We start from the raw sequence: 10,468 nt of genomic DNA, 5'->3' as shown, positions 1-10,468 counted from the left end.
TTCGTGGACAAGACAAAATATTGTGCCTTCCACCGAAAGTTCGGTCATACCACAGATGACTGCATCGTTGCGAAGGACCTCCTGGAAAGACTAGCACGCCAAGGTCTCCTGGACAACTACATTGAGACCCGGAAGGGCAGAGGAGGAAACTCGGACAGGGCAGAGCATAAGCAAGCAATGGCTGACGACAAAAAAGAGAGGACGACTCCTGATCCGCCAAGAGGAGTCATCAACCACATATCAGGAGGATTCGCAGGCGGAGGAGAAACAAGCTCGGCCAGGAGGCGGAGCTATAGAGCAATGCTGGCAATCGAAGGAACTATACAACCAAAGAAGGGCAAAGAACCAGACGTCACAATATCCTTCAACCAAACAGACTTCAAATCGGCAAGCCCTAACCTCGACGACCCCGTGGTAATTTCCATCCAGCTCGGAGAACTATTGGTAAGAAAAACATTGTTAGATCCAGGTAGTAGTGCTGACGTTTTATTTTACTCTACTTTTACAAAAATGAAATTATCAGAAAAATTGATACAACCCTCCTCTGGGGAGCTAATTGGGTTCTCCGGAGAGAGAGTCCCCATCATGGGACACATATGGCTAAAGACCACGATGGGAGAGATCCCAATGTCAAAATCAATTGATATCCAATACCTAATAGTAAACTGTTACAGCCCTTATAATATTATACTTGGGAGACCCGCACTGAACATATTCAGGGCAGTGGTGTCCACATTACATCTGTGTGTCAAGTTTCCAGTGCAGGAAAACAAGATCGCTACGGTGCATGCTGACCATCAAGAAGCTCGGCAATGCTATAACGCTGGTCTAAAACCAGACCAAACAAAACAGGAAGCTCGGCCCCAGGTCCAAGCCATCCAAACATCTGCCAACACAGCAACACTAGCCGATCTTGACCCAAGGAAAGACCTCGGCGAAAGACCTCGGCCAGTGGACAATCTTCAACAAGTAACACTAACAGTAGACGACAACCAATGCACATATGTCGGAGAAGCCTTAGAAGGGGCAGACCGAGCAAGACTCATTCACATACTGCGTCAGAACGCCGACCTTTTCGCATGGACGCCAGACGATATGCTCGGAATAAATCCAGAGGTCATCTGCCACAAGCTAGCAATTGACAAAACAGTCCGACCAATTGCACAGAAGAAAAGGAACCTCGGAGAAGAGAAAAAACAAGCAGCACTCGAAGAAACCCAGAAGCTCCTCAATGCAGGCTTCATCAGAGAGATTCGCTTCACCACATGGCTGTCTAACGTGGTAATGGTAAGAAAGAGCTCAGGTAAATGGCGCATGTGCATCGACTTTACAAACTTAAATAAAGCTTGCCCTAAAGATGCATATCCACTGCCTTGCATTGACAAATTAGTTGATAACGCCTCTGGTTTCAAAGCTTTGAGTTTTATGGATGCATACTCTGGCTATAACCAGATCCTAATGCACCCAGAAGACCAAAGCAAAACAGCTTTTATAACAGAACATGGGAATTTTTGTTACAAGGTAATGCCATTTGGCCTAAAGAATGCAGGTGCGACATATCAAAGGCTAATGTACAAGGTGTTCCAACAGCAGATAGGCCGCAATATGGAGGTCTATGTAGATGACATGGTCGCAAAAACACCTATGCAGAGGCCCCACTGTGACGACTTAGTAGAAATCTTCAGACAACTCCGAGCATATAACATGAGACTCAATCCAGACAAATGCGCGTTCGGAGTACAAGGAGGGAAGTTCCTGGGATTCATGTTAACATCTCGAGGCATCGAGGCCAACCCGGAAAAGTGCAAGGCCGTGCTGAACATGACAAGCCCAAAAACGGTAAAGGAGGTTCAGCAACTTGCAGGACGAATAGCTGCCCTGTCACGTTTCCTACCTGCAGTGGCAAACCGATCTTATCACTTTTTCCAGACATTCTCTAAAGGCAGGAAGTTCAACTGGACAGACGAATGCGAAAATACTTTTACCGAACTTAAACAACACTTAACATCACCACCAATCCTCTAAAGACCAGAAACAGGTAACCCACTGTATTTATAGCTATCAGTATCTAACCATGCTATAAGCTCGGTTTTAGTAACAGAAACAGGAAGAAAGCAAAGCCCAGTATACTTCATCAGTAGGGTGCTACAACCAACAGAAACAAGGTACCCGAAGATAGAACAACTGGCGCTAGCACTAATCACCACAGCAAGAAGACTGCGGCACTATTTTCAGAGCCACACAATCATAGTACGAACGGACCAACCGCTAAGGAAAATATTAACCAGACCCGAGCTCGCCGGCAGATTGATAAAGTGGTCAGTCGAGCTCTCCGAGTTCGACATCCAGTACGAATCAAGGAAAACACTGAAGTCACAGGTGCTAGCCGACTTCATATCGGAGATGACTAATGACACACATAATACAGAGGTCAGTTGGAGCATATATGTGGATGGAGCGTCAAACAAAGAAGGCAGTGGGGCAGGGATACTACTAAAAGAAGGAGACAAGGTGGTGGCCGAGCAGTCACTACAGTTCCGCTTCAACGCAAGCAACAATCAGGCAGAATATGAGGCCCTACTTGCTGGACTAAAGCTCGCCCTACAACTACACATACCTCGAATAACAGCCTACTGCGACTCTTCCTTAGTGGTACATCAAATAAGGGGCGAATTTCAGGTAAAAGATCCTTTGTTAGAGAAATATTGGCTCATAACAAAGGATCTAATTTCAAAATTTAAAGAATTTGATATTATCCATGTAAACCGAGAACAAAACACCAGGGCCGAACACCTTTTTTCGATTACATCAATACAGGCACCATTCCAAAAGGTGAGCCGAACTTGCCGCTCTTCAGAAGAAGAGCAAGCTTCTATACAGTGCTCGGAAACACCTTATACAGGCGAGAACACTCACAACCATTGCTCAAGTGCATCAGTATAGAAGAAGCCGAGGAGGTTATGGCTGAAACCCATGAAGGAGTCTGTGGCAACCATATCGGCGGCCGAGCATTAGCAACGAAGATCTTGCGAACAGGATACTATTGGCCGACGATAAAACGGGACTGCATCACAAAAGTCAAAGCATGTGATAATTGTCAAAAGCATGCCACCCTCTCAGAGACCCCAGCCGAGGAGCTCCATACCATAGAGGTAAGCTGGCCTTTCGATAGGTGGGGATTGGATATCCTCGGACCCTTTCCGAAAGCGCCAGGCCAGGTAAAGTTCCTCTTAGTGTCAATTGACTATTTCTCCAAGTGGATAGAAGCACAACCACTAGCACACATAACAGCAGAAAAAGTGCGATCCTTTATATGGAAAAATATCATATGCAGATACGGTATCTCACGAGAGATAATCTCGGATAACGGGAGACAATTTACAGATCATAAGCTCGCCACTTTTCTGACAAATTTTAACATCAAACATCACTTCAGCTCAGTAGAGCACCCGCAAACTAACGGACAAGTTGAATAAGCTAACAGAATTATCTTGCAGGGATTAAAGAAAAAACTCGGCGAAGCTAAAGGGGAGTGGGCCGACCTCATTCCAGAAATTCTATGGAGTTACAACACCAGCATCCAATCTGCCACAGGGGAAACTCCCTTCAAATTGGTATATGGCGTAGAAGCGCTCATTCCAGTATAGGTCAGCATCCCAACGTTAAGGACTGAGCTCTATAATCAACCAAACAATCAACAAGCTCGGTCAGCTGAACTAGACCTCGTAGAAGAAGACAGAGACATCTCCGCCATAAAGCAGCGAGCCAGAAAACGATACCTAGAGCAAAGACACCACAAAAGAGTAGTCCACAGGTCTTTCGCCGATGGAGACCTTGTACTCAGACGAACAGAAGATGCACGGAAACCACCAGCACATGGCAAATTAGCGGCAAATTGGGAAGGTCCTTTCCGAGTTCTCCAAAACCTCGGAAAGGGGGCTTACAAATTAGAAACCCTTAGAGGAGAGCAACTCCCGGGAACATGGAACATCTCCTCTCTAAGGGAATATCAATCGTGACATAGCCTGTGTAATAAGCGAATGATGGTACTCTTTTTCCCTCCGACGGTTTTTTCCCAAAACACAAGGGTTTTACTCGGAAAGGGTTTTAACGAGGCCGGACGCAACAAATCATTGTACCCATACAACTTAATGTTCTCATTTTGACAGTTAGCATACATTTCAGTTAGAAAACACTTCAAACTATCCGAGCATAAGCCTCGGAACCCTAAACATCACGAGCCGAGCATATTCCTCGGAAAACTACCAGCATAAGAATAAGTCAAAGTTTATCTAATTAAACTGATCCGAGCTTCATACTCAGAAAACAACATGCGCATGCCGAGCATACTGCTCGGAGGAAGTACAAACAAACAATATCATCAAGTCACTTAAACAAATCCTAACGCGCTTCCATTCAAAAATACAAGTTCTACATTAGAACATCTACTCTCATTTCCAACAAGTTCACTTAAACAGAGAATGGCTTTGGCCATCTTCGATACATATATACGATTACTTCCAACACACAATCATGAGTTTATCCAAAAAATCAAATTTTATAAGATAAGTCATCATCAAGCCGAGCTATATGCTCGGAAAACAAAAGTATCACAACCAAGTTATACACTTGGTACCCAAAACATTACCGCCAAATATTCAAAAACAAAGTTCAAGATAGACAGCCACAAAGTTCAAAAGAGGCTACAAATGTACAAAATAATCAAATACTAAAGGCCTAGTCTGCCTTATCGCCAATACTAGACTCCCCGCTATCATCTGAAGCAGCAACACCATCATCCACAAGCTGCCCGTTCACAACCACTTTAGTTGCATCAAGCATGTCCGCATCTGATCCAGGAAACAACACCCGCACTTGAGAAACAGCGCACTCAAAGCCTTGTGCATATGACTCATAAACCTCAGTCTGCAACTCCTTCACCCTTGACCCCAAGCGATCATTGTCAGCCTGAACAGTCTTCATCTCCTCTGCACAAGAGAGGTGAAGACGTTTTTCCTCAGCAAGCTCGGACTCTTTCAACTTTAACGAGGAGGAAAATTCCGTAATAGCTTTCTCCTTTTTCTCCAAAGCTGAAGACAGCTCAGCAACATCCAGAGCAGACTTGTGTTCTCTCTCAAAAACTAGCTCTTGAGCACGACCAACAGCTACCATACGTGCACCAATCACCTAGAACAAAAACGAAGAACATCAAACACAATATAACAAACGCACACCAAGACAAAATACAACCCTCACCTGCATAAAACGGCTCACTCCTACATGGCCGACATCCTCGATCATCTTCATATTATCCGGGAAGCAACAAAGCTCATCAGCCATGACAGAGAAAGGATACAATTTTCCCCATAATGAACGACAATGAACATTTTCCGAATAGCCATGCAGTCTTTTTTGAGACTCATAAGCAGACTCCACTCGCTGAAGCTCCACAGAAGACTCCCCTTCCTTCAGGAAAGCCTCAGCAATTTTTTCTTTCGCAAAAACCCTCTTTCGTTTAGACTTAAGAGCAGCCTCGGGCTGAATCACAGGGCCTTTATCAGCATTGGTAGCCGAGCTCTCCTTCTCAGCCTTCTTCCGCTGATTGAAGAATGACTTCAAACCAGCAGTAGTAATCGTAGGCACCTTCTCACATGCACCAAAAAGCCAACAAGGTAAGAACAGACAAGGACAAAACAACAAACTAAGCAAAAAACAACTAATTTACCTAGATATTCTCAGAACCGCCTCTCTATCAGAATCCCATTCTAACAATTCAGACACAGATAGCAACCCCTTTGGGCCCAACTTCTCAAACAGAAACTCCATCACAAGTTGATCATCAACCGACCTATCATCCACGTCTAAAGCTTGCACAGGCTCGGAACACCAAGACAAAGGGAACTTCTCAACAAGAAACTCATTTAAATAAAAAGGAAACTCCTCGGGTACACTCCTCACTTTAACATACATGGTTTTAAAGTCCTTAAAAGAAGACTTATAAAGGCCAAAAATAGCGCGACGGGGGTAACTACTTAGATTAATCCAGAGACCTCGGTTAACCCCTTTAGCTTGAAACAAGGAGAAAAACAACCGAAGAGAGGGCGGCTGCTCAAGGAATTCCATCAACACCTCAAAAGCCCTAACGAACCCCCAGGAGTTCGGGTGAAGTTGACTCGGAGCACAATTCAACCAATAAAGCACACCACATTCAAAATCAGTAAAAGGGACCCTAACTCCCAATTCAGTAAAAAGGCAGCTGTACATATAAAAGTAAGCCCAATCATCACGAGAATGAAAAACCCGGTCATCAACACCACAGGGAAGTATCTCTATCCTTATATCACTACCACTCCTAACCCAAACATTCGAACCCAGCATATCAACAGACTCTTTATCACTGAACTGAGACACATACTCCTTAACCCTAGAATCAACCCAACCATATAAACCCCCCTCACCCTCATTAGACATTTTACCTTCCATAAGAACAGGGAGCAGAAAATCAAAAGTAAGAAAAGAAGAGAGAAGCAGCAAGAAAATGAATCAACACTCACCTTTCTTACTCATTTTCTCCGAAAACGCAGAAGCACCCAGCACAAAAAGGAAAAATATTAGGGAAGGGGAGCACGTTTATTACATAGTGGAAAGGCAGTTACATATGAAACGTTTCCCTTTGATCTACACCCTTAGAAAGCCCACGATCAACGCTCAGCAGATCAAACGGTCAGGGGCTCCTCGAAACTTACAATGCAATCAAATCAATCATTCATTACCGCACGAAGAACAACGCAGGCAATAAATGCCACAAACCATTTCAAAACACCAATGCGCTAAAACTAAGGCAAGCTGCTGTAAGGAGCACACATAATAAACAAAGCGACCGAGGATTTTGCCATCCGAAGTATACAAAGCTCGCCTTAGTCTTGTCCAAACCAAGGCAAGCTTGGGGGCTATGATACGTTACCTGCATCCTCGGTCGCCCGAAATACTCGGCACACAAATATCCGAGGCTGACGTCACATTAAACAAGCTCGGAACAAAAGCAGATAAGCTCGGCCTCACCCATTCGAATAAAAAGACACGTGCATCATAAAGCTCGGTCCCGTATCAGCCGTCCGAAAATCTCGGCACGTGATCAGGACCGAAGCAGCATCACCTAATTGAAAATAAGAAACGTGCTCAGCAGATTTATAGCACCATAACAGAATATCCTAACCACTAACCAATCTAGGACTCACCCACCAACGGGTGAAAACGGACTCCTATAAAACCTAGCTGATATACTCAGCTAGGTCTCAGGTTCCACTATCAGTTTTCATATTTACTTATTCACTCTCACTTAATTACTCTCTCTCTTTTCTGAGACTATTATTAACTTGAGCTTATAGAATAGTGTGTTAAAAATATAATCATTCACCTGTGTTTTTATATTTATTTTAATTTTTTTTTAAAATTTCATAATATAATATTAAAATTCTATAACCAAAAAATTTAGTCATTTAGAGTTTGATCTTTGTTGATTCTTAAAAAAAGTTCAACATAGCATTAATAATAAAATAATTCAAAATATAATAATAAAATTCAGACAAATGTAAAACAAGTTCTTACATTTTAACAATAATAATAATAATGATTATATTTATTGACTCTTGATTTTGGAGAAAAACGATGACTATAATAGTTGAGAGTATGTAGAAGTTAAGATATATATCCATCTCCACGTGGCATCATTACAAACATTAATTACCTAATTTCAACTATACCTAGGTCATAGTTAGTTACAAGCATAACTAATTAAGTTCCTTTATGAAGGTCATTATATCATTACTATCTCTGAAGAGTCATTTCTCTGCAGGCTGCAGCTATAATTTGCTATTGCATGCTTTTATAGCTACGGTAGTTAAATTATAATCCAAGCTAAGCTTTCAATAACTTCTTTGTTAATTAACTTTAGGGGCCGGCATCTCACACTATTATGTTAATACTCATCATAATCATTTTAAAATTTGTAGTTCATAATTAGAGTAAGCGAGAATGATGTGCGATCAGCAAAGTTGGAGAAAGCATAATCAATTATTAATTACCATTATTCGTGTGGTTTTATTAATTAAAAATCATGGTGCTGTTGACAAGTCAGAAGGAATATAATTAACCAACTCATCAGACTGCTAATTCATAATCATAAAACCACTAAAATCTTTAATCTCTAATTTGAAGCATTTATATATTATTTAAGATTCTTAATTTTTAAAGAAACCAGCACAGCTTTAACGTCTGAGTGGACCTAAATGTTATATTTTAAGTAAGTGGAAATATAATATAATATTAGGTACAAATAGATTTTTTTTTTTCTGAAATAAAATAAAAAAATTATTATTTATCCAAAAACAATTTTTAAACTTTAATTCTCCAAATACAATTTTTTTTGTTTAGAGCAAGTTCGCCTTACTCCGGCGAACTTCACAAATTTTTTTTAAAACCTGCGTTTTTATCCATATCATCGTCTCCAAAATATTATATAGATCTCCAAACAATATATACGAGTACACAAAAATACACAGACAACAAGCATGACTTCTTCAAAGATTTTTATTTAAAAAAACAAGTCATATTTAACAATAACAAGCATTATCATCGTCTCCAAACACTGGAATAAGCCCTATTTAACAAGGATTTTTTTAATTATAAATTAAAAAAATAACTATTTCCCAAAAATAAAATACGATTTATTTCTGTGTACTATTGTGTACTCTTTATATACTCTGGAGACGATAATAATGGTTACCATTGTTGACGTTTCAAACTCAATCTGATATAATGGTTACCATTGTTAATTTTTATAGAGTTCGCCGGGGTGCGGCGAACTTGCCCAAATATAAAAAAAAAAAATCTTATTTAAAAAATTAAAATTCAAAAATCGTGTTTAGAGAAATAATAATTTTTTTTATTTTATTTTAGTGAAAATTTCAGTACAAATATTGTCACATATATCATTAAATAACTTCTTTAAATTATAAATTTCACACACTTAATTATTTAAATGAAGTATTTCATTCTGATACGGTACCTGTATCCTCGGTCACCCGGAATACTCGGCACACAAATATCCGAGGCTGATGTCACATTAAACAAGCTCGGAACAAAAGCAGATAAGCTCGGCCTCACCCATTCGAATAAAAAGACACGTGCATCATAAAGCTCGGTCCCGTATCAGCCGTCCGAAAATCTCGGCACGTGATCAGAACCGAAGCAGCATCACCTAATTGAAAATAAGAAACGTGCTCAGCAGATTTATAGCACCATAACAGAATATCCTAACCAATCTATAAACTAGGACTCACCCACCAACGGGTGAAAACGGACTCCTATAAAACCTAGCTGATATACTCAGCTAGGTCTCAGGTTCCACTATCAGTTTTCATATTTACTTATTCACTCTCACTTAATTACTCTCTCTCTTTTCTGAGACTATTATTAACTTGAGCGTCGGAGTATCTTTTGCAGGTATTCCCGCCGCGGTGTTTGACCATTGGCCGGCGTGAAGCTCTTCCTCTCAGTTGACGACTCACCCGGAAGTGCTTAAGCTCGGCCTACCCAGTGTTCAGACGAATCAGAAACAATTTCACGAAACTTGCAGAAATTTTATATGTAATGTAAATAACGCATATGTTTGTATATTGATCGAATAAAATAAAATCAAATATTTTCAATGATTAAATTATGGATGGCTCTGATACCACTTGTTGGAATAAATTAATTTCAATATCGCAGATCATCCATATTGAATAATCAAAAATATATATCATACTCGAATGCGGAAGCGTACCTGAATTCATAAACATAAATCATACGACCGGAAGAGTTTGGATCTTGTGGTTCTTTCGATCTTCCTCAACCAAAGCCTTCTGTATTCCTAGGAGGCTGAATCGCAACTCTTTTGATGGGGAAAGAGCAACAAAGGCGGCTTTGGTATATTGGGGACCAAAACCCTAAAGGTCTATTTATATTTGAGCATGACACCCATTAAACCCTTAAGTCCAAATAAAATAGTGTCTGAATCCCAAAAGATAATATATCTAAAATCCAAAAAAAATAATTATCTAAGAAATAAAAGATAATATCCGGTTTTATTCTCATTTAATTCCAAATCAAAAGTAATAATGACTTATTCAATTAGCATTTAAAACAATAAATGAGATCATCATTATATAAATCATTTAATTTGAAATAACATAATTTATGATTATAATTAATATATGTATTGCACACAAATAAGTTAGCAAATCAAATAATTTCCTAACAATATCAATTTTATTTTCAGTATTGCAAACACCCTAATAAAAATGAATATAAAAAGGGCATTGACATATCTAATTTACTATATAAAATATGTGCAAACATGATTTCTCACAAAATTAGATATTTATAAAAAAAATGTTTACATTGTAAAGAAGATGTGTAATATAAT

The sequence above is a fragment of the Arachis ipaensis genome, chromosome B09 (assembly GCF_000816755.2).
Source record: "Arachis ipaensis cultivar K30076 chromosome B09, Araip1.1, whole genome shotgun sequence".
Lineage (NCBI taxonomy): Eukaryota > Viridiplantae > Streptophyta > Magnoliopsida > Fabales > Fabaceae > Arachis > Arachis ipaensis.
Note: the sequence above shows the minus strand (reverse complement) of the source record.